This window comes from Protopterus annectens, chromosome 6.part0 (genome assembly GCF_019279795.1).
Source record: "Protopterus annectens isolate FY-2018-M chromosome 6.part0, PAN1.0, whole genome shotgun sequence".
In the NCBI taxonomy this organism is placed as follows: domain Eukaryota; kingdom Metazoa; phylum Chordata; order Ceratodontiformes; family Protopteridae; genus Protopterus; species Protopterus annectens.
This window is the reverse complement of record NC_056737.1, coordinates 1,686,872,678-1,686,899,230: the sequence shown is the minus strand read 5'-3', so window position 1 is coordinate 1,686,899,230 and position 26,553 is coordinate 1,686,872,678.

The window sequence follows — 26,553 nt, the reverse complement described above, 5'->3', positions numbered from 1 at the left end:
GATAATGTCAACAGACCATGCTATTTTGCAAGAAATAATCTTCACCTGTTGCCTCTTGGCTTTTGGTTACTGGCAAAGGTACTTGCCTCCCCTACAGTGTTATTAGGCAATGTCAGAACAACTAAATTCCACTTGTAAAAAAATCTACTAGAGACAAACTCAGGGTTATGCTGCTTAATGCAAGGAGTCTAAATAAGAAACTGCACTCATTAGAAGCACTCCTTACCTTGGAAGATGTCCATGTCTGCGCAGTCACAGAGACCTGGCTCAAAACCACAGAGAGCCCCCCAGCCATTCAAGGCTACAATGCCTTCACACATTCAGACCTTAAAACGAGCATGAAAGAACCAAAGGTAGAGGTGTATATATCTTCATTAAAGACTAATACACTTCAAGACTGATCAAGCAGTATGACTCCCTAGAGTTACTCCAAATCCAACTAACTGTTGGTAAAACCCCCTACCATGTCATTGATAGATATAGGTCCACCAGCATGAACCATAAGAACCACTCTGCCTATTTGGACCTACTTGAATTACTTGCTATACAGCCAAACACCTTGGTCATGTGTGATTTCAACTATTCTTCCATCAATTGGGAGTCATATATGAGCACAAGCACAGTTACCCTAAGGTTCCTTGACTTTGTTAATATAAATGCTCTGGAACAGATAGTCTGCATCCCCACAAAGGGCTAGAATGTCCTAGACTTTGTACTCATCAACATAGGGGGTCTCTGCACTACCCCCTGTGTGTTGTCCTCCCTGGCAAGGTCTGATCAGAATTCAGTCTCATTCGAATTAACGATCATAACTTACCCACCATCAAGATCAAAAAGGATGAAAAATTTCTCCAAAGCAAACTGTAGCTCCATAACTGATGGCATAAATACTTGGAAACACCATGCTACCACTGTCAACAATGACTTCTATACAGAGCTGTACACAAAGGCCCTGTATAAGCACCCACTCAAATGTACAGACTCTGCTGTACCTGAATGGATCAAAACAAGGTCCTCACAAAAAAAAAACAAGCTGCTCTGGTTGGTATCAAGCATAAATAGGTTATACAACAAGTGGAAAAAAACAATTTCTAAGAACAAAAGGGAAATGAGTCAGCAGAGGAAGGACACCTCCACAGCTTGAACAAGCTAATCAGATATATTGTAAAGTCCTCTAAAGTCAAGTATGAAGCTAAAATAGCATCCCTAGCTAAGGATAATCACAAGGCATTTTTTAGCTATGTCAGAAAAAGGAAGGCCCAGCTTTGTGCCAAACTTGTAGTGGACAGTAGCACTCATACTGAGCCTGAGGACATCGCCAACCTGCTAGCAGACAGATTTGAGACAAACTTTATCTCCCTGTCCCCACCAGACATACCCCAAAGAGTGGGATATAACAGCACTCTTCATGGCCAAAAACACAACCTCTATGGGACCGGATAACATCCTAGACTGCCTACTAAATGATCTAAAACAGCAACTAGCAGACCCACATGGCACTCTCTTCAACCACAGTCTAAGTGCTGGCTTTGTGCCAGTAGAGTAGAAAACAGCAACAGTAATTCCATTGCACAAAAGGGGTCCATCAACCAACCCTGGGAACTATAGACTCGTAAGCCTAACCAGCCTTATCTGCAAGGCCATGGAGAGAATCATCATGGACCTTATCAACAAAGACATAGGTGACCTTCACATTCTTGACCTGACCCAATTTGGCTACGTTAAGTGTAGATCATGCTTATTAAACCTGGTGAACTTCTCTAATAATGTCACTAAAGCCCTGTATGAAGGCAAAACAGTGCATGCAGGCTGTATTGACTTAGCCAAGGCTTTTGACACAATCCCCCACTCAGGCATCATTGAGAAACTCAAACAGCTGGGAAAGTGCCCTCAGTTTAGAAGAAAATAATCTAAGAGAAGAGTTGCTTGATTTAAAGAAGAGATGAATAGACATATTAAGATCAATGAAAGAAATAGACTGCAGGTTAATAAAACCCAAAAAGTTTGAAGCTTGATAAAATAAATGAACATAGTAATTAGGACTGTCCTTAGAGATTCATGCAATATAACAGAAGTAAATAGGATACATTACTGAACAGCCAAATTAATAACAGATAAAGTCCTACCACAAGACCACAGAGTACTAAGGGAAAGGACAAGAGAAATTGAAGGCCATCAGAGAACTATTGAATAGAGAAAATTATAAAGCAATTAAGATAAGACGCATCACTGTTAGAAGAGTACAGAAGAGAGAATAGATTTGTTAAAATACTCAGAAAGATAGACATGATAAAAGCAATGTACAGTAGTATAACAGATCAGGATTTATCATGCACTATGCAAATAATAATATATAAATATCAGCACAGCTAGAAAAACTTAGAAAATGCATAGGTAAATATAAAGGAAAAGTACAAGATAAGCAATTTATTGATGACACAAAAAGTTTTATAGAGAATTAGGAAACAAAGTAAAAGGAATTGAAATACTGACAAAAAAAGAAGAAATGGATATATTTTGGAGAAGTGTCTATGATGATCATGTGGAACATAAAAAAGATGCTAGATGGACAGAAGAAGTAAAAGAAAGAATAAGAAGTTTATATGTACAGGATATGAAATGGGATGAAGTAACAGCCAAACAGATTGAAACAAAGTTAAAAAAAGCCTCTAATTGGAAAACCCCAGGCCCGGATGCAGTATCTAACTTTTGGTTGAAAGTATTAACAGCTTTGCGTGATGATTTAGTCATGAGTAAGAACTTTTTATATGTACACCCCACACCAGCCTAAATAACAACAGGAAAAACAACACTCTTACTTAAGAGCAGCCTGCAATCTTAAAAACTATAGACCAATAATTTGCTTTACGATGACTTACAGAGTATATTTGGAACTGATGCTGACAGAGTTTATAGTAATTTAGAAGAAAACTCAATTATGCCAATAGAACAAAAGGGTAATAAAAGAAAGTCATATGGAACAAAGGATGATTTGTTGTTTAATGTCATAGCAGAGAACTGTAAAAAGGAGAAGAATCTATGTATGGCATGGATAGACTACAAAAAAGCAGCTGACAGTATTCCACATTCATGGATAAAACAGTGCTTAAAATGTATAAGATACATCTTACACTGATTACATCACACTGACCATGAAACAGTGGCAAAGCACTTTGCAGTTAAGCCATGACAAAGAACAAGTTATTATTCCAGGGATTAAAATTCAAAAGGAAATATTGCAGGTTGACTCTCTGTCACCACTGTTCTTTCACCTTGTCCTTAATCCATTAAGCGGTTTGTTTAACAGATTAGATCATGACTATAATTTGTCTCCCAGAAAGCAACAACATATAAAGACTTCTCATTTTCTGTTTATAGATGATTTAAAACTGTATAACTCATCAAATGAGGACCTAAAACACCTGCAAGTAGTCAAAACTTTTTCAGATGATATAAGGATGTCATTTGGTCTTGATAAATGTGCAAAAGCAACCTTTAAAGCAGGAAAGCTGCAGTACCAAGAAAGTATCAGTTTGGGAGAAGAATGTGATATAGAAGAACTTGAGAAAGAGGGAGTGTATAAATATTTGAGAAATTGATGAAAGATCAACAATAAAACATGAACAAAGGCAAATAAAACTTAGTAAGGGATATTTTAAAAGACTTAAATTAATCCTGAAAACAGAGTTGACATCTAGGAACAAAGTTCAAGCTATAAACCAGCTTGCTCTCCCTGTCCAGTTTTGTAGTAATTGACTGGCCCCAAAAGGTGTTGGATAGATTAGACAGGAAAACAAGAAGGATGATTCATGCTCATCAAATGATTTATAAAAATCAGTCCATACCATATTATATATACCCCGTTCTGAAGGAGGTATGAGCCTCCTTGAAACTGATTACATGTATAGATCTGCAATCATGGGACTGTGCACATATCTGCTGACCTCACAAGACCCAAACATAATGAAAGTTTTGAAACATAAGGAGAATAATTCTAAGATGACTTCCCTAGCAGAAGCATATCTGTATCAAGTAGGAATGGAAATCAAACAAAAAGTACACAAAAATCAGGCAGCAACTGAATGTACCAAAAAATAAAATAAATAATATAAGATGAAGGACTAGATGAGAAAGCAAGATGTGAAAAATGTTTAAATATAGTTGCAAGTATAGAAAACTCCTGAAATAACCTCATGTTGATCAGAATCAAAAACAGGAATGGTTAATGAGAGGTGAATTCAAACCAGAAGATTAAAGGTTAATATTGGCGGCCCAAGATAGTGGACTACATACACACTGCTTTATATAGTCCATTGAACATGTCAGAGAACTGACAAATGTAGGATTTGTAAAACAGAACTGGAAACAGTTGCAACCTTGTTGCTGGTTGTAACATACTAATGACAGAAGGACTGTATACTGAAAGGTATAATAATGTGGCAAGACTATTGCTCTGGGGTTGTGCAAACATTATAATATTGAAGTAGCTGGAAAACACTGGAAATATGAGCCACAAAGCATCACAGAAAATTATGAATTTTACATCACATGGGCTCACCCATTACCAACAGTTCAAAAGACAGATGTGAGAAAACCAGATATAGTGGTACATAAAAAGAAGACAAAACTAGTATTGATCATTGAAATTGCTACACCCAGTGACTACAGTGTCTTGTGTACAGAGAGACACAAAGTCATAAAATATCAGGATTTCCAGGCAGAAAGAGCAATATGGAAGAAAGATACCTAGACTGTTCCAGTAGTAGTAGGAGCAACTGGTCTTATAAAAATGAATCTACAGTCATATTTAAATATGTTACCAATACATGTAACTCTGTATGAATTGCAGGAGTCATTACTGGGCACATTGTGGGTGCTGGTAAGAGCACTTCTGGCTAACATCAATGATAAAAACAATATTAATTTCATGAACTTTAATCATACTTTGACTTAGGAATGGGGTCCATTCTTGTCATGGTATTAGAAAACCAAAAGTCTTGGAGAAATTAAAAACTGGGGATTAACCCTTATGTCACTAAATGGGTAGCCAACTGGCTCACCAACAGAATGCATACAGTCAAAGTTGGGGATTCTACCTCTATCAGCAAACTAGTTACCACTGATATACCACAATGATCTGTGTTGGGCTCCTACTGTTTGGAAACTATTTCTCAGAAGTACAGGGGAAAATAGATGGCCTGTGGCTTACCATGTTCATCGATGCCTGCAAACTGGGTTCAGTATTTGAGTCCTCCAACGATGTTGACATACTACAAAAAAACGCTTACACAGACAAATGATAGGTACCAAAGCCACAGACTTAAACTAAATGCAAAATAATGTGTTATCATCCATTTTGGCAAAGGGAAAGTTCCTGCAAATTACAATATTAACAGTACCCCATTAGCTCAAACTCTGTGGTGAGAGATTTAGGAATACAGGCTTATAAAAGTCCTAGGACCAACAGCCTAGCAACGTTCTGTGAACCTATGAACCTAAGGTGATATCTGCCTGGGCTCTAGGACAGTATCTGATCATGGCATGGTGGATGACTGCATATGCAATAATCTGATATATCTGCTGATATAGCCGATGACATCAGCATTGTCTGTTGAGCATATAGTGATAGTGGACCACGTGCTGGTATAAAAGGCTGTTTGTAATGTCAAGTAACAGATTACACATACACACACACACACACACACACACACACACACACACACACACACACACACACACACACACTCTCTCTCTCACACACACACACACACACACACACACACACACACACACACACACACACACACACACACACATGCACACACTCTTGACTGCAATGAGAATAAGTACACAAACTGCAGAATGCAGCACTTTACGGAAGTGCCATGGCACAATTCTGACTTTTAAATGTGTGCAGATCAACTTATAGTGTATGATGTCATTAGGCCATGTGGGAGACAAGAGGTTGGGAGGGATGCATGAAATAGATGTGAATGTTTGTGCAAGTATCAAAAGACTAGAAAGCCATGCCATTGGAGATGTAACTGCAGGATTGCAAGTCTACTCTGCTGAGTAGACACACACACACACACACACACACACACACACACACACACACACACACACACACACACACACACACACTCACTCACTACAGTGAGAACAGAACTCCTACCTAAGTGCACACATAGAACCCAGTAGTCTATGCAAGCACCACGGCGCTAGTCTGACTTTTACATTGCTGCAGGTCACCTTATTGTGGATGATATCAGCAGTGCATATCAGAGAGAAGAAGGTGGGAGGCCTGTTTGAAATGGATGTGTAGACAGGTACAAGTATCCAAGTATCAAAATACTTCCAATGTATGGGATTGGGGCAGTAACTGCAGGATACACACTTGCTCTTCTGGCTATACACATATTCACACACACACACACACACACACACACACACACACACACACACACACACACACACACACACACACACACACACAGTTCACTGCAGTGAGAAGAGAACCCCTGCCTAAGTACACAGATTACAGAACTCAGTATTTATGCAAACACCATGACACAAGTCTGACTTTTACATGGCTACAGGTCAACTTATATAATATTATATCAGGGGGCTATGTGAGGGACAAGTGTTTGGGAGGCCTGCATAAACACATAGATTCATAGGTTCATATGATGCCAGTAGCCTAACAGCACTAGGGTTTGTAGAAGCCTAGCTGTGTGACAACACAGGTACCCTTATTGAGCACAGCTGGATGTTTGAGTTTAGCAGAGTAAGGTTGTCAGCAACACTGACTGGCCCTATCAATGAGGTAGCACACAACGTTATATATTACACTTTGTAATGTGGTTCATACAAGTGTGTAAAAAAATACTGATCCCATAGGGTTGTACTGCTTGGGGGGGGGGACCACACATGCATGTATTATGAATATATGACATATACTTAGAATGTGCCCTGAAGTTGCAATGTTTCCACATGTAGTTTTATGTTATACACAGGAAATGAAAAATAAACAATACAAAAACACCATATATACAGTTCCATAGTGCAGTCAGCAGTGGATTTGTGTGATGGTTAATGAAGTGTACACGCATGCAAGTTACACTTGTTTGCATGTAGTTAAGAGGTGCACAAATGTGACCCAAAATGCTAACGTATGCTAAGTAGAATGCAACACTGGCAAGCAATTTCATGTATAGGCAACAGTGTATGTATTTTTCACAAAAGTTAAACCCCATGCCAATCAAAATAGCAGGAATCCTTTTACAGGGCTATACTACACTGTATACCAGCAGTCATACATTTGATCATCAATGTAATAATACATAGATTACAGTATCAGTTAAAATAAATCTATATGGAATATAGTGCATTTGAACCAAGGACCATGTGTACGGCAGTCCTACACTTACACCTGTTGTCACAAGAATCTTGAGGCAACAGTTGTCTATGCTGTACTTTGTTGCTGTAAACTGCAATGTCACAACAGTAAAAGAAAGGTTGCACAATCTGTGTTAAAACCCAGTACCATCTTTACTCCAGGCCAGCTTTTCATGATGGCCAAGGGCATTAATTAAATGTACTGTATCTGGTTACTATTTTTGGCCATCTACTTCCTTGGTGGTCCACCGTGTTTCACACAAACCAGATAAACACAGCCATTACCCGCTTCCGCTGTCTGCGCTATGTGGTGCATCATTTAAAAGTGCAATTAAAAACAAGAAGAATAAGAAATACAAATTTAGTAATGGACATATATAAGTAAAATAAGTGTCTGCTGTCACATGTTAAGGCACTTTCTGTACAAAACCACCACTATTTACTTCATTACTGCACCATATGCTATAGCATTATTACAGAATACAAAGTAGGTTCTGGACTTACCTTGCAAATGCAGCAGTTGACACAATTATATTTCAGGCCTAGAATTCCATTGTCTCTACTTCCACGGTATTGAAGTATGCAGAAAAAAAAGAATATAGGCTGCATGGATGCTTTATAACTTATTGAATAGGTCCACCGTACTGTAAACCACTTGTTTATGCACCTATGAAAAACATCTGCTGCTTTACTGAATATATCAACTCTGTTAGTGCTCTTTAGTGGATGATACACACCTATGTGGAAATGTATGCACTGATGCTGAAATAAGATAACCATAGCTGATCTTGTTATTACTGTGATATCGTGCAAACATGCAGTTCAAATATTGGAGCAAAGGTTGCAGACCCTGTAGTAGAACCCAGGATGTTCTATACTCTAGCCCTTCACATACACATGCTGCCACAGGAATAGTTATGTGATAAGCATCTAGAAACCTGCCATTCATTTCTCTGTTTCTCGTGGTTGCAGTAAGTGCTGCATTGTGCAAACAATGACAAAATATTAAAAAGAGATTTTGACTTAAAGCAGAGATAATACATTTTAAGAAACAATAAAGAGGATGAATCAGAACTTGTGCACTGCCTACATGCACTTTTACACTTCACAGACCTACATTTACACGCCTATAAGTGTAACCTGACACACACCCCTGAAGTAATCATTCACTGTTGCCATGCATTCAAAACAAATGCTGTGGAAGTGCCTACACAAAGTGAACATCCCTACGTGGTTAACATTTTTGGGGATTCAGCAATTTTAATGAGTTTTGACCTCATTTGCATCTTTATTGTGCTGGCAGCCCTGAATTTACATGGTTGGTAACTGTGTAGACAGGGAAACAGAAGAAGAGTCCAATGTTGTACAGTCAAGGGTGCGTATTACTGAGGTATATATCTTCACAGAGGAATACAGGTGTTTAATATGTATGGTTCATAGAGTTTACACTTTTAGCTATCTATATTAGTTACAAGTCGATTGTTCATTTGGGGGTGGGGGGTACAAAGCTGCATGCATGCATGTCGTGGCACTTAAAAAGGAATTGTTGCTATTCTTAATCTTATTTTCTAGCATCCGACATGTCTGATAATGTCATAATGCTGTGGAGTTAGTTGTTCGGGTCTATTCTGTACAAATGTATGGACATTTACTTGCTCTTGTTTCCATGTAGACTCCTTTGTGTCTCTGTATTTGGAAAATGTTTGAATACATGGCCAACACAAGAAGGGGTCTACACTGTTGCTTTACAGCTTGTTGAATTATTCTACTGTGTTGATTTGCTTCATTAGCATACAATTCAGCTACTTATGGTGTAATTTGCATGTCACGGAAGTTTCCCTGTTTGCATGTGAGCGCACCCCACTACACGGAGTTTACTGAAGCTAAAACTCTTTGCACCTGTTTGTGCATCTCGCTGAAATGTACACATGGTCAAAATGATTGTGTAGGCTTTATTGAATCCCTCCAATCTTTTTTTGTAAAAACAGCTTTTTTTGACTTAATCACTTGAATTATCACTTGTGACATAGGCAAACTTACATTTATATAAAAGTAAACAAACCATATTAACAAGTTTATGTTTACAAACATTATACATCAAATATATTCTTCTGAGTTCAAAATGGCCACTGTTCTGTGAGCACTGCTATCACCTAGGTCTTGATATACCTCGGATTAAAACAAACCCAGAAGGCAACGCAGAATTAATAATACAGAAATAACTGTAGATATTTACTGCTAATATCATCCAGCAAACAAAAGAGGAAGAAAAAGTGACAGATTCAGTTCAGAAACAGCAGGATTAACTAAGATTTCTGAATAACAGCTTAAGCAATGTGCTACTAAGGCCCTGCATCTGACTGCAAGATTGGTAAAACACTATACAGCAAGATGTCAAAAGAGGAAAATAATATGGAAACAACAACAACTAAGACCAAATTCTCAGTACTAGCCTCACATGAGAAAGACACAACTTCAAAAAGACAAAAGACAACTAAACAAACTGACAACTCTAAAAATACAAATAAATCCAAGACAGACCAGCCAGCTAATCTGGAAGACATAAAATCTGCCTTATTACCTATCCAGCAAGCATTAAAGGACTTATCATTACAATTTCAAACCTTTGGTGACTCATTCAACCAAATAATATCCAGAATGGAAAAATCTGAGTAAAAAATAATAGAAAATGAAATAAAAATAGACTCTATTTCTCAAAAAACTGATGCCCATGACAAAGAAATACAAAACTTACAAGCAAAATTAACAGACCTGGAAGCAAGATCTCGAAGGAACAATATCATCATCAGAGGAATACCTGAAACTGTACTTCATAACAATCTAATACCAACAATCAAGCAAATAATAAATTCCCTCCTAGAGGAATCTGAAGAAATGCAGCAAATAACAATAGAGAGAGCCCACAGAGCCTGAGGGAAATGCAAACATCACTGAAACCAAGATCTGTCTATATTAAAATATTAAACTACCAAGATGTAAATAAAATCATACTGGCAGCAAAGAAAAAAGGCACACTCACCTGGAATAATAATGAAATCTCCTTTGCGCAAGACCTCCCAATACAAATAAGACAAGCAAGACAACTATTATCTCCATACTGCAGGTTCCTAATAGAAAAAAAAAATCAAATTCCAGATGAAATATCCAAATCAGTAAATCTTTTACATCAAAGAGGTTAAATACATGGTTGCTAACCCCAAAGAGGCAAAAGAGACATTCCTGGCTGTTTTCAAGCAAATTCCACCTTCAGAAGTGAAATAAATCCACAAAAAAAGATAAAGGTCCCTTGGATGAAAAAACGACCCCATTCATGAGCACTCTAGCTGGGATCCAACTCTGAAATCTTCCCCTTGCTGTCTAGGCCCTTGGGTCATTGATGTGAGCCATGAGGAACACAGGAAAGGGAAGTACAGCCTGGGTGGGAACCAAAAATGAACTGCTGTTTCTGATGCACGAATATAGGAAGGAAGTTCCCATCTCAGATATTGGCTTGCAAATTCAGTCCCCCTAGGCTTTTGATGGCTTCATTAAGAACAGTCAGACAAAATGGATTTCAGCAAGCTCCAAAGGATTTTACTGCCTGAAAAATGAAAACTGATCTGCACCAGCTAAAAGAAGAAAGCTTCACCATAGATGTCAACCAACCTGCAAGCAAAACCTTGAAGAAATAAGGCACTGTTGAACTGAACCATTCACTAAAACAGTACACCCAGTACTGTGTAGGTGAATGAAACTCCAGCCTTAAATAATAGACAAGAAATAAACTGTCAGAATTATACTAGCTCATAGATTAATATTGGGAAAAAAAGGGAAAAAAAATGTTAAATGTTTTATGTAAATACTAGAAATGTGTTAAAAGATCCCGGAGAGAAGTAATCTCAGGAAATTAGTAAAATAACCTAACAATCATGGGATAATGTAAATATAGCCTTAATATGTCAACTATAGCAGAAGGACTGTTTGGCTAAGCTGTTTTTTTTTTTTTTTTTTGTCTCTCTATACTTCCTACTTCTGTTAAATAGGTGCCAAGTATATATTTTATAACCCACACAGATTGATGTGGAAAAACATCACTATAGGCACCAAAGAAGGCCGAAACCTGAATAAGTAAAGGGGAGGAAAAAGAAGTCAAATGAGAGAAAAATGTAAAAACGACAAGATTGATTGTTTAACAATATTACTATGGTGCACATATTGCTATAATTTACTGAGGAATGTATATTAATATGCTGTTTTAAAAATACTATTAGAAAGAATTAGTCACAAGACAAAAACAATACATGATGTACCTTAAATGCAATACCATCACTGTATAAATAATATGTTGGAAGAGGCTAGGGATATTAAGTAGCAGTGTTTGTTGAGGGAACTAGTTTGTTCAGCTTTGTCCACATTGTTTATAGTAACACAGGGGGATACTATGGAGTAAATCTATATCTAAAAAGAAAACACATTCCAAGATTAGACGTAAGGTAAACCATATAATGAACTTTCATCCTCCCCGCCTGATTATTCCTGGTCCAGGGATATAGTGGTTAGGCACAGTGTAGGGATGGGGATAAATAGATGCTTTCCTAAACCATCACACAGTAACACATACAAAACTAACAAAACAAAACTAATATACATGGCATATCTAAGGAATACACCTAATAAATAAATGTGGGAAATAGAATCATGGAATGTTAAAGGGCTCCAAAACAAGAAGAAAAGGAAACTATTCTTACACCTTACATTAAAAACCACAGCCAACCTCATACTAATACAAGAAACGCACTTGACTGCAGATCAATGGGCAGAAATTAGCAGAAAGAAATGGATAAGTCAAATCATAGCTTCAGAGGGAAAACAAACAGTGCTGGGGCTGCCATAATAATTAAAAACCAATTTAAGGAAAAAATACTTAAAACCAAAGCTGACAATGAGGGAAGATGGTGCTATGTAACATTTAATAGTCCTACAATACCAAAACCTATAATGGTACTTAATGTTTACGCACCCTGTAATAACCAACAACACTTTTTATGTCATTATACCCAACCTTAAACCAATTTAAAGATCACTACCTAGTGATTGGAGGTGACTGGAATACATATCAAAACCCAGAAAAGGATAAATCTAATCTGACCAAATCACATAATAAACAAGCCACATTAGCCCTTAATGAACTCAAACAAGATTTCAAACTATATGACCCTTTTAAATATGGGAACAGTGCAGATAAAACAGGGAAATTCACATTCTATTCGCAATGCCACAAAATGTGGTCAAGGATAGACTTCTTCTTAATCTCGGACATATTCATTGACATGGACCCAACAATAACTATACATACCAGGTTCTTTTCAGATCACACCAAAATCACACTGAACATTAACTGGGACAAAAAGATATATTTAGAGAATAGGGGTCATAATTGGTCATTAAACCCTAATTTACTTTCCAAAATGGATGTAATAAAAGAAACAGAAGCAATACTAAAAATAGCTCTTACAAATATCACTAACTCCCAAGTACCAACTGACATAGAATGGGCTGCAACCAAAGCACAAATCAGAGGATTGTTTATCAAAAAAGCAGCATACTATAAAAAAATACAACTGAAAGAGGAGCATATACTGAAAGGGAAAATAAAGCATCTTGAAAAAGAACTAATAAATAATCTTAAGAACCAAACAGAAGCAGAACTTTTAAAACTGCAAAGGGATCTATATATGTTAGAAACCAGGAACCTATCTTTCTATGAAGCCAGAATGTTAGCCACTTACACAGAAGAAGCTCAAATACCATCTAGATCTCTGGCCAGAATTATCTGCCAACACAAAAATGCCTCCAATATATCAGAAATAAACTACAGAGACAAAAACTACACAAAAAATGAAGACATTATTAAAACATTTGAACACATATACTCTCAAATATATGGAGCACAAATACTACAAACCTCAAAAGAAGATAGAACTCTTTTTCTTCAAAAACTGAAATTCCCTAAACTCAATTTAGACCAACAAAAAAAACTAACTGAGCCGATATCCATCAGTGAAATTATTACAACAATCAAACACTTAAAAGTGCATAAGGCTCCGGGTCTGGATGGACTCACATCAGAATTTTACAAAGCATTTTCCCCCTTGATAGTCAAACTACTATACTATACACTGAATTACATAATAAACTATAAAATAAATGATATCCTCTTTAATGCCTCTAAAACTATATTTATATTAAAAGAACACACAGACCCCAAAAACCCCGACAGCTACAGACCCATCTCCCTCTTAAATATAGATACTAAAATATTTACCTCTATACTTGCAAACAGAATGAAAGATCTGATAGAAAAAAATCCTCTCCCCAGAACAATCCGGTTTTATACCACATAGACAGACTAGTGACAATACATTAACATTAGATGCACTAATATCCTACGCTAACCGATACAATATCAACATCTACACAATGGTAGTGGATGCCCACAAGGCATTTGATAGGGTTAATCTAGAATTCTTACTCCAAACACTACCCTACTTTAATATACCCAATAACTTCATTCAGATCATCCAAACTCTCTATAGCAACCCATACACATCTCTGTATATAAATAAAACTTGGTCAAATAGGATCCTAATAAAAATGGAACAAGACAAGGATGCCCACTATCACCCTTCCTGTTTAACCTATACCTAGAACCACTCTTTCTATACATTAAACAAAATACATATCACAATCCTCCATCAATACACAACTTCAAAATATACCTCACTGCATTTGCAGATGATCTGAACATATACTGCACTACACCAAATTCAGATATAAACAAAATAATAGCTGCAATTGAACATTTATCGACTATGTCTAACTACAAACTAAACCTTAATAAAACTAATATTTTCCCCCTAAAAACACCCAAACTCATCTCACTAATACCATTGTTAAACACAATAAAAATTAAAGAAGAAACTAAATACCTGGGAATCACCTTTTTCCAGAGTAACAAAGACTTCTACCAACACAATGTAAACCTTAAATGGCAAAACATAATGCAAGACTGCAAAAGATGGAACAACCTAAAACTACCATTCTTGGCCAAAGTATCAATAATCAAAATGAACATTTTACCTAGACTAATGTATATATTCATGACATCACAGACAGCAATACATAATAAATTCTTCAAACAAATTCATACCTTCCTAGCAAAATTTATATGGGAACCCAAAAAAAACAGAATCTACTTTCCAAAATTAACACTCCCCAAAAGCAAAGGAGGACTAAATCTACCAGATTTTAAAATGTACTACTCGATCATTAACACTAACAGAATATTGAGAATAGCTGAACATAACCCGTCAATGGAAAAGTGGTCTCCTCTCTGGGTGACAATATATTACAGATATATTAAAACTCTAGGTTTCAATCCCAAAGCACTTCCATTCCTGAAGCAGAAAGAAATACAAACTTGTAACATTATAGAGCCCTTAAAACATTCTATCAGCCTAGCGCAAAAACTCTTTCAATTCTTGAACCTTAGACATGCCATGACAATACTGCAACCCCTTCATAAAAACCCAAATTTAAAAATAAACAATAAGATGCTGGACTTAGTCCCTTTTCCCAGACTAAAAGATAAAACAATCCAAGATATCTATCCCTACCTTAACTGTTCAATACAAAAAATGAGGACCAACTTAAACCTCCCTAAATCACACACAATAATCCTAAGACAAATCAAAGAACTGTGTTCCAGTTATCTCCAAAATATTGCTATGACCAATAGTGACATAGAAACTTGTAGCAGGCTTTGGAAAACTATTATCACAACAAAGAAAACTATTACCAATTCATATAAAATGATAATTGAAATCAAATACCAGAAGGACCTCCTCTTCTCTAACTACTGGAGAAAAATTAAACCATCCATAGATGATCAGCAAATAAGCCAGGCAATCAATCTAACACTGAAGATTCTACCCCTCAAAAAGTTAGCATACACTCAGCTCATGATCAATAATAATGCTTGTTTTACACCTGAAATCCTACACAAATTTAACACATCAAAATCACCTTTCTGCCCACATTGTAAGGACCAGATAGCTGACTTAATCCATGTATTTTGGAGCTGTAAATGTGTCTATAAACTCTGGAACTATCTCAAGGTACAATTACAAAAAACGGGTTATCAAACATCAACATTAACTTGGGAATTCACTCTGTTACACATTCTCCCACCCAACATCCCAAGAAAACTCGCAAATACACTTTTAACAATTTTCCTACTAATGAAACTGTATATAGCTTTTAAATGGCTAGATACGATAAATATCTCTTGGGAGGGTTTTAAACAAGTAGCTATACAACACCTTTTAGCTCATAAAATAGTAATAGATAAAAGAAACAAAAACATGAAATCCAGAGAAATTTGGGAACAAACCTTTAACATCATATTAGCATAATTCATCACACAGCAACTTAGAAATACACTATAATGGAACCAAAGAACACATACAAGTTCAGATATTAAATAATAACTTGGATATTACGAATGTATATACTGTCTATATAACTGTGGAATTAACAATGAAAGCATCTATGTACATAGTGTAAATAGATATGTTGTATGACCTATATCCTGTGGTATTTGACATCAATGTATAACATATGTATATGTGTGTATGTGTATGTATGTATATGTGTGTGTATGTATGTATGTATATATATATATATATATATATATATATATATATATATATATATATATATGTGTGTATGTGTATGTATGTGTATGTATGTATGTGTATGTATGTATGTGTATGTATATATATGTATATGCATACGGTCATGTTGTAAGATGGTTTTTATTTGTGACATTTATTAATGTAAAAATAAAAATAAAAATTATTGAAAAAAAAATATATATATATATTCTTCTATACATTAAAATCAAACCAACTTTACATAAATTGTTCAATTCCTGCCTTTTCTTAAACCTCATTCCTCCTCCAAAACATTTTCTGCATGCATTATTCCCCAAATTTCCATTTTTTATATGTAATTTGTTCTTACCTCATTCTAAATATCCCATTTGCTGTTCTATTATGTCTGTTACAGCATTCACTGCTTCAAGTACAGTTGGTTTACACTTTTTCCTTTCCATTTTCTAGTAACTTCTTTTTTTTTTGTCAGCCATCAGAATTAAACTTAACAATCCCTTGATGTTTCTAGGCAAGTCAGGTGCTGTAACCCAGTTCAAAAAATAATTTCTTTAGTTACACTCATTTGCTCACCCTGTATTCCTGATAGAGTACTCTATAGAAATTTTTTAAAGGCTGCCAACTTATTACATTCTATACACATATGCTCCCAGATGCCTTCTTCTTCTCAACACATCTCCAACATTTGACATCTACCTGAGGAAAATTTATTGAAGTCTTCTTGGAGTATACAAGTACCTATACAAACATTATCCTTCTCTGGCTATACTGCATCTTGTAGCATGATTTCCCAACCCACAAATATTTTTGTGATGTGGGTTTAAAAGGCTATGTTTATGGCCTCCACCCATTATAGTAATCTGACTTCCAAAGTCCTTTTCACCTTTTATTGCTATTGTCTGTTGTGTAAGTTATTTAAGTACTTTTGTCACCCATTGGATTAATAATACTGACTGCCCACTAAGGAAACCAGTAATGTTCTTGAATAAACAGCCATTACTACAAATTGTCTCCTGCTCATTTTCCAAGACCTCCCATCTTCTTGGTGCCCCATACTCTGAGTGTGTCCTGGATAAATCCTGCTCCGTTCTTGGCAGATAAGAGATTTTTCCTTGGCAGACAAGAGATTTCTTTTATTATTGTGTACTTCTATTAACTGTTGCAGAGTGCTGCTGCTTTATTTAATGATTTTGCACTGTAAATAATTTAAAGATTCCTAATACTTGAAATTGTATTATCCTGGTAGTTTAAGTTGTTTTGTGGTAGAAGTACACTCTCAAGCAATCTTTTTTGTATTTTACATGAAGAGGAATGGAGTGCTATACAACTGTGCTATAAATGTTAGTTTCAGTGCAGAAGCAGACACAATGTCTATTGTCTTGAAAGAAAAGTAATTACTAGGTTTAAAATGTAAAGTGTTTTATTGCTTTATGACTTCCTAGAACACAGTTCTGAGCAAACATCTGAGAGATATTTATTTCTCACACGGAGATGTTAAAATTCTAAGTTTCTGTTTAGCCTGGGAACTGAAGTCATGTGACAAAGAGTGATGTCACTCTAGCTAACCCAGCTGTAAAATGTGATATTAATTTAAGAACTCTCATAGAGAGAGACTGTGCATTTTGTGTTTTGTCTTGGACCTAGCAAGAACATCCACTCGTCATCAACATCTGCACTTGTCTGTAAGTAAGATTCAAGGCACAGTATCTCTTTTAGATATAGACAGGAATATAGTAAAGATTAGTTTAGATGTTTTCTGTATTTATTTGAGACTGTACTCCAATGTTGTTTTAACATATTTCCTGTGATTCTGAACTCTGAAGTCACTGTGTTGAATTACTGAGTATTGTCTTGTTCTTTTATTATTTATTGTTAAATACATTTAAATCTATATTTGTGGCTGATATTTGTGAGACATATTTAAGCTCTTAGAATACTTGCATATATATTTGGTGATACTGTACAGGCCACTCCTAAATAGCCTTGGAAGTCTTGGTAAAAACTATCATTTGGATTAATAGTAACATTACACAACAGGATTGGACACCCTTTGTAAGGACCTTATAGTAGCTGATAAAGAGTGGTTGGTGGCAGTGATAACTGCCTTATGGTCTGGCCAGAAGGAGGCATAGCTAGTAAACCTGTACCAGGCTTTCCCAGTTCTGTGTGTGTTTGTATATAAATCAAATCTCAAAGTGTGTGCATGTCAGCTACTTGGGCAGAGACATGAAGTACTGATTGGACAGAGATGGTGCTGTAGGTCTTGGCTTGACCACTCAGCTGAGATCTCAACCCTGTAGCGGTACCAGTGAGGAGTCTTATTGAGGATCTGGAGAATGAGGGAGAAACCAGCCCCAGATTGTTTGTGGTCTCTGTCTGCTTTTAAGGGAAATTGTACTTTACTGTGTGTGTACTTGTCATCCTCCCATTGTGTACATCCCTCACTGTTGCTAGTGGTGAGGATTGAGGCTACTAGATTACTGGGCCAGTGGAGGGGCATCACACAAAGCACCACCCATGAAACAGGGAAGGGTCTACATCAACATATCATATACAGCTCTGTATAAATCATATCAATATTCACAAATGACACAGAATTATTTACACAATTCCAGATAGCTGGGTTGGCAGTGCCACTCTTTGATCTCAGTGTGCATGCAGTCTATCATACCCAAGACTTCAGGAAAATGTGCTATGGGGTAAACCCCCCGCATAGTTAATTGAAAGGTTCCTGTAGCTAATATTCTAAGTGCCACACATATCTCAGCCACCACATGTATTGGTTGCCCTCATTTGCTCTTGGTCTCAAATGAGGATGACAGGCATTGCAGAGTTCCTGGAGTGTGTCTATATTCACCCTGTGGTGCTCTACTATTTTCACCTCATGCAGAACATGAAAAGTTAAAAGTGGTCTAAATACTCTTCTCCTCCTTTTCCAATGTCTATCATCAGCAACAGCAGCATAGATTTGAGCTTGTTGCACATACACCTGCAGAAGAACAACAGCAGCCCACTAACATCCTTCCCCTGTAGTATAGTTTCCATGGGTGTATTCTAATAGGTTTTGAAATACAAGGCAGAAGGCTACACTAAGTTTACACAATTGCTTTATATTTTGTGAAATAGCTCTGCCATGTTGAATTTGTTAGCATGTAATTCAGCTGCTTATGCAGTAATTAACATGCCACAATATCTACTGTGTTTGCATGGCTCTACACATCATGTAGAGCCTCTTATTGAATACAAGTTGGTGTGCTATCATGTGTGCATGCAGCATCACACCATGATGAGCAGAAAGTTTTAGTGAGCCATACAGGGTTTATTGAATCCTGCTGGTAGTCCTAAAAAGAGCAACAATTGTTACCATAAAAAGCATGAATAAATGTGCATCATAAACATACTATACTAATAAACTATTTTAAAAAGCTATAATTTGGCAGCATTAAATTGTAAAACAGTTCTAATTTATGAGTTATCATTTAAACATGGGGACTCTGTGTTTAATCTGATTTGTCAGATGAGTTCCCTATACTGAATTTATAGGTTCATAGATTAGTACTAGGCTAACTGTTCTTGTGGGCCATTTTAAGCCTAGCCCATTACCCCATGTGAGAATCAAACCCTGCACTTTGTGCTTGTAAGTTAAACACCTTAACCATTATGCCAACCTCCCACCCCTTCGTCTTTGGCATCTACTTATCAGATGTCAAAAACAATGTCAAATGCCTGTGGATAACTGAATTTGCAGAGGATTGCAAATTGGAAGCAGTCACTGAATAACCCAAGATGAGAACACCTTACAGGAAAGGTATAACACAGACAAATGCTTGGCACCAAAGCTAGGGCTTAAAACTCAATACCAAGAAATGCATTATAGTACCATTTGGAGAGTCAACCACCCCAGGTAACTACCTCATCAATAAAACATTCCTAAATGTTAATTCAGTTGTCAGGGATTTGGAAACACATGTAGATACTAACCTAGCCTTCTACCTACATGTGTTCAAGGTAGAAAGAAAATCTTTCTATGTTGCTCAACTTATAAGCAAGGGCTTGGCATATAGGTCAAGAAACTTCATCATACCACTGTAACAAGCCCTCAACAGACCCATCACAGAGTATAATGCCCCCTTTGGTATGTACCTGCCCAGAAACATGCAGCAACTGGAAAGTCCATAAAGGGTCTTCAGAAAAATAATACAAGGGAGTAAACAAAAAGTCTTATGATGATCATCTCAGAGCCCTGTCTCTGCACTCAGTATCATACAGACTTCTAAGAGGTGATCTTTGCCTGGCATACAAGTCATCCTTGGATCCTGTTTTGACACATCTGCAAAAGAAATAACACCAAAACTACTAGATTAAAAGACTAAAACTATGCTTGTGACATAAACTGGACATGTACGACATACAAATATGTTTCTCAGATAATTCCCATTCGCTGGTACAGGCTCCCAATTTATCTGAGGCAGAGTTCCTCCCTATCTTTATTTAAGTGCAACTTGGACCAATGAATGGGTGATCAAAAATTCATCCCTTGTCTGGCTCTTTTCCTCTGATGGACAGAGGCAGTCAGTAAATCCCCTATATATAAACCAAATTTGTGGATCACATTTGCATTGCATGGCTAGACTTAAAAGGACCCTAGTGGTAGTTAGCCTATTACACATCTATGAACCTACGTGTATGGTGTGTCTATATTTTTTGAATAGATAAAAGCTTAAAAAGGGAAGTATAAGTCAGATATGAAAAGAGAAAGCAAGCAGAGAGTAGATCAGAAGGTGAGGAAATAAGAAATGTGCAGGATGCAGATGGTGTAGGAAGAATATACTTTTTTTGTGGGACAGGTGCTCATTTTTAACAGAAGGGGAAATCTGAGGAAACAAGGGAAGTAAGAAGAATTAAAAATGGCAGGATAGGTAGCAGACAAGGACAGAAATGACCAACAAGGTGAGTGGTAATATGTGTAAGTGTAAAGGGAACATAATGTCAAAGGAGCCATCAGACAAGTAGAGGGAAGACAGTGATGAGGAAAGGATTGTAAAACCAAAAGGGGTGGGCATGGAAGCAAGAGGGATGGGAATACAAGTTTCAGATACAATATTAGATGTTCATAGATGCAGTCTCTGACAGTGGAGACTCAAGGACAGATTATATGTCACCCTGAGTACTATGCTCACTGGGTCCTGGCTCAGAAGGCAGAGCTAATGCTGGGCACGGATGTGATTAAATAGTTGCCTGGGTATGGCCTCCATGTGGTCAATGTTAGCAGCTGACCTTCTGTTGCTGATATCCTCCAAAGGCTTTGCCAACTGCCAATGGGTGATAAAGGTATCACCTACACTCACAGTCTTACCAGGCGATACCACTGTTCTAGCCTCTGGTGCATGGCTAGCTGACAGAGATAGTGCAGGTGAGATAGGAGGTGTGGTAGCTGTGACCCAGATGTGCTGAGTTCTACAAATGGTGCTGGTGGTGATGCTGTGATGCGACCTGTGGGGGTGGACATACCTTGATGGTGACATGGGGCAGGTTGCTGTGATGCAGCAAATAATAGTAAAAGAAATGGGGAAAAATAAGCCACATTAATTTACATAAGAGGAAGGACAAGTACACATATGGTGGTAGAAAAGAAATAAAGACACAATGAAAACTAGATTCCTGTCTATGTTGATGGCAATACTGATAAACAGAATATGGTTCTCAAAGCATTATGTAACAATGAATTTTAGAAGTCTATTTTGTTTATACATATATATATATATATATATATATATATATATATATATATATATATATATATGTGTGTGTGTGTGTGTGTGTGTGTAGAGGACTATGATGCAAGGAAGATTAGCACCATGAAATATTCAGTTAGACCAATACATTTGTGTGGTCAGAGGTGCAATTTCATGTCTAAGATTACTGTAAATCTACAAAGTATACACTTGTTATGGTCATACATATTTCAATCAGAGGTGATAAGCAAAAGAATTCTTTTGTATACTGAGAAATCTTGAGAAAACAGTAAATTATGACAGTTACATGGGCCATGTACTGCTGCAGTGACACTACTGGACAGGAAGATGTATATGAAATGTTTTTCAAGACAGCAGCAGTGAGCAGAGGAACTGAACCCACATGCATCCTCACAATGTGAGAACAAAGAGACTTAACATGGAGATGCCCTTGGACCACATAATACAGGAAGAGGCATGCAGAAACCACGTATAACATTATGCTGTCATTCCAGTAGTTTTGAGCTATGCCAGTGTTGACAGATGTAGCACAGGTGTATGAAAGTAATATTTTATTTCTTAATGCCTACTATTCTTACTTTTATAAGCCAGATGCCTTTACGGCAGTGATAATTCATCCAGGAACTCCCTTAGGCAGGCCAATCTGCTCCCTTTCCTGCTGCTGATTCCTTTTGAACTCCTCAAGAGCTACAGACATAAAAAGGGCATAATTTTAAATTTGTATATGGCATGCAGTGACTTGCTACTTGGCAGATAAAATAAATCATACTTACAGTATGGAGATGGTGACTGCGACATAACTTCATTTATGATGATCATTTTGTTACAGGACCTAAACTGGGACACTTGAGGGCCACCCCAGGAAGCCAGGTCTGCAATCCCATTCTCCCAGCCCCCATGGGAGTGGAAGTAGGGCAGCCATGTCATCTCACACTGGGGCAGGCAGGTTGTCCTCACGTCCTTCACCAGGCACTGTGGGGATGCCACTCTGTGAATAGCACCACCCAGAAGGCAAGAGGCCACATGCCAGGAGGCTTGAAGTGATGCACATTTGTTGGTGCCTGGCACTGTGGGGGTGTGAGACTGAGGTGTGCCACAAAAAGTGCAGAGATGGGGGGATCCAAGGCCATCTCCCCTGTGAGTTTGAAAGCACTAGGTGCAAGGCAAAGTGGAGAACCAGTGTCACAAAAATCTGGATGAGGGACTGTCTGAGGCTTCGTGGCCCAGCAGAGTTCCATGAGGCTGGGAAGATGCACTGAGAGGTTCCAAGAGCACACATGACACCGCATGATTTGGCAGCAGTTAGGAGATATGTAACTCTGAAAAAGAGCTCTCGCTCCTGGGAACCCCAGAGGCATCAGTCCCGATGGAAGTCTGGAAGGGAGAGAGGGAGGTGGAAAGTGACTGGTACAGGACAGCTCTCACCTGGTTGAGGGGGTACAGACCATGCCCCCTCTGGGACAGAAGTCTGGAAGGGAGAGAGAGGCAGATAGTAGCAGGGCAGGTTGAGATCCTGTCTGGTTGAAGGGGGGGGGGTCAGGCAGAGCTACTCACAATGGAAGTCCTTAAGGGTTCACTAGGGCAGACAGCAGCAGGGCCTGGAGTGCTCCTGCCTGGGTGAGTGGGGTCAGGCACAGCCCCCATGATGGAAGTTCTTAAGGGAGCAACTGGCGGACAGTGGTGGGGCCTGAAGAGCTCCTTCCTGGATGTGTGGGGTGAGGCAGAGCTCCCCATGATGGAAGTCCTTGAGAAAGTGCCAGGATGGACGGCAGAGGGGCCTGGAGAGCTTCTGCCAGGGTGAAGGCATCCAACTTCACCCCATAACTGACAGCATCCTTGAAAAATCTCAAAGCCCCAGAGGTGCTCTGAATAGGAAAGCAGGGGGACTCTGAAGCCTTCATGAGAGAGGATCTGCCCCTCAGTGGCCAAGAGGAGTTACAGAGGAGTGGACAGGATCAGAGAGAAGCTCCCCTGAGAGAGTCCGAGGGCATGAGTGATCTGGCACAATTTGGCAGCCTGCAGGAGACATGCAGGCAGTAGAGTCCCCTGACATGGGGGGGCCACGGCTGGGGAAGGTCTCTTGGCCAGGTTGAAGGGGAGGACTGTAGGGTTTGGCCCTGACAGATGTCAGTACGGGACTGCCAGACAGGTGGGTGTAGGGCCTAGAGAGCCACTGCCTGGGTGAGTAGGGTCAAGCAGAACCCCGCCCCCCCACAATGGAAGTCCTTCAGGGAGTGACTTACTGATGGCAGCAAGGCCTGGAAGGCTCCTGTCAGGGCGAAGGCATCCAACTTAACCCCATACCCAGTGGCATCCCCGAAAAATCCCAAAGTCTCCAGAGCTGCTTAGGATGGAAAAGCAGGGGGACTGGCCAGCCTGGGAAACCAAGTCACCATTCAGACTGAGTGGTCTAAACTGGGACATTTCTGTGTCCCAAAGGCAATGTTTGGGATTCCAGGACAGAGTCTTCCAAACTGGGACTGTCCTGGAAAAACTGGGACTGTCCATCACCTTGCCTCATTCTCCTATCAGTGAGTGAGGTCATGATTGTAATCCCTCATGTCACTGTAAGTGTGACAGCACTGTTCCACTGTCTGCTGGATGCAAGTAGCACTGCTGACAGCCCTAGCTAATCTATTCAAGGCTTCAGCCTTGTACAGCACCCTGGTATACTCCTATTGCAAGTGCCTTTTGTTTTATTCCTTGTGGAGAATGTCCAGAAAAATCTTGGATCCCTTTTAACACCACCTCTGTGCTCTAAAAGGAAAATTACCCTCTTCATCTCCAGCCATGATCTCTTACCTTGAAGAATCATAAGAATAAATGGCACAGAACTGGAGCCCAAAATAGTTCTTGCATGTCCTATCTGTTACACAATGAGTGGGCATCAGTGGTCATATCATTTGGGAATCATATGGCAAACTCTGAAAATACAGGCACAGTATATTTATTGTTTTCATTGACACTTGAAGTTATGAAATATGTCAGTCCTCCATCCTTGTTTATGCTGTTGAGAATACATGCTTCACAACAACTGCATCAGAAAATGGTTAAATATTGGATGACTATTAGCTCAACCCTAAAATAATTTGCTGCATGCATGTTCATGGAGATGCCCATAGTTTCTCTAGCATGAGCATCATGTAGAAATCTGTATGATGGTTTGTTCATCGCAAAAACTGAGTGAGTCAGGAAAAAGTAGTGAGGTGATGCCTAATTAGCAAAATTATCCATTCCCAAAGGGGTGGGTTTAAATGTGTCTATTATTACCCGATCGAATGTTTAGGTTAGCGAATACCTAATTGTCGATCTGGTAATATTGAAAATTTAAAATACCGAACGGCCGATTTAATGTAGGGAATTAATTCCCTCGGCCGCAAAAAAAAAAAAAAATTAAACCAAAATGAAGTGGGAGGCTTCACCCCCCCCCCACAATGTGGGGTGGCTGTGTCCCCACACACCCCCAACTAAATATACCAACTCCAAGATTGCTCTACATTGGGGAAAGGGGCAAAATCTGCATAACACCCAAGGGAATTATTTCCCTGCATTAAATTGTCCGTTCATAGTTCTTTGCTTTCACTATTACCAGATCGACATTTAGGTATTCGCTAACCTAAACATTCAATCAGGTAATAGGAACCCATTTAAATGATATAAGAGCAACAAGAAAACCAGATACTCATCTGTTATGGAAGAAAACAGTGGCAGAGGAGTTTGAATACTTCTGAAGTATTTTCTTCTATCTGAAGATATATGCTTACAAGTGTTTCTTCTTACAAAATCCATTCCTTTTTAAACTGGTAGCTTTTGACTGCTCTTTACCCTGATGCCTCTAAGGAATGTCAGTTTGTTTATTTGTCAGTACTCTTATATGCATTGACAAAACGTGTCTTAAAGGGTATATTGCAATTATATTGAATATAGCAGATTACAGGATTGTTAGGCTAGATGGGAAACATGCCCTTGAACTCATATTTTATGTACTGTTTGATACTATTTTAGTCTTGTGTGCCCTGTGCATATATCAGCAACCACAACTATGGAACACTGCTATTTTAATAGTCATGTATTCTTTTTCAGTTGCACTTCTGAGCCTGTTTTATAGGGAATAGGTGCCCAGTACTCGTACTTGCCTGACATTTACTTAAAGATCATAGGTACACAAATCTAACTCTTGGGAAAAATATGCCATTATATATGGACTAGGAGGATAGAAATAATGGAAGGATTTGCAAGGGTCATGCAAGAAGATAGATTTAATTCCACTGTTTCTATAGCTGGAGAGCTATGCCTAAACAATAGCACACAAACAAAACAAGTGCTGCATTTAGTTGCTAACTCACATCCACCCACAATCCAAAATTCCCAGACGTTGACAATGAGGTGGTGCTCATATTACAGGCCATCTATCATTATGGCTGATGGCTATCTGCTGTTCATGACACTGACCAGCCCTTCATTTACTAAGCCTAGTCTGATATGGTCAACAATTTTAATGTAGTGAATGGCTATGACCACATCTATAACATGATCCAAGGCAGGGCTTTGGATATGACCCAAGTTGCCACACACGCATCTGAAGTCATGCTACAGGAACAAAGGGCCACAGGTGGTGGGCCGTCAAAAAAACCCTCCTCTTATGGAGACAGAAGAGTTCCTGGCTT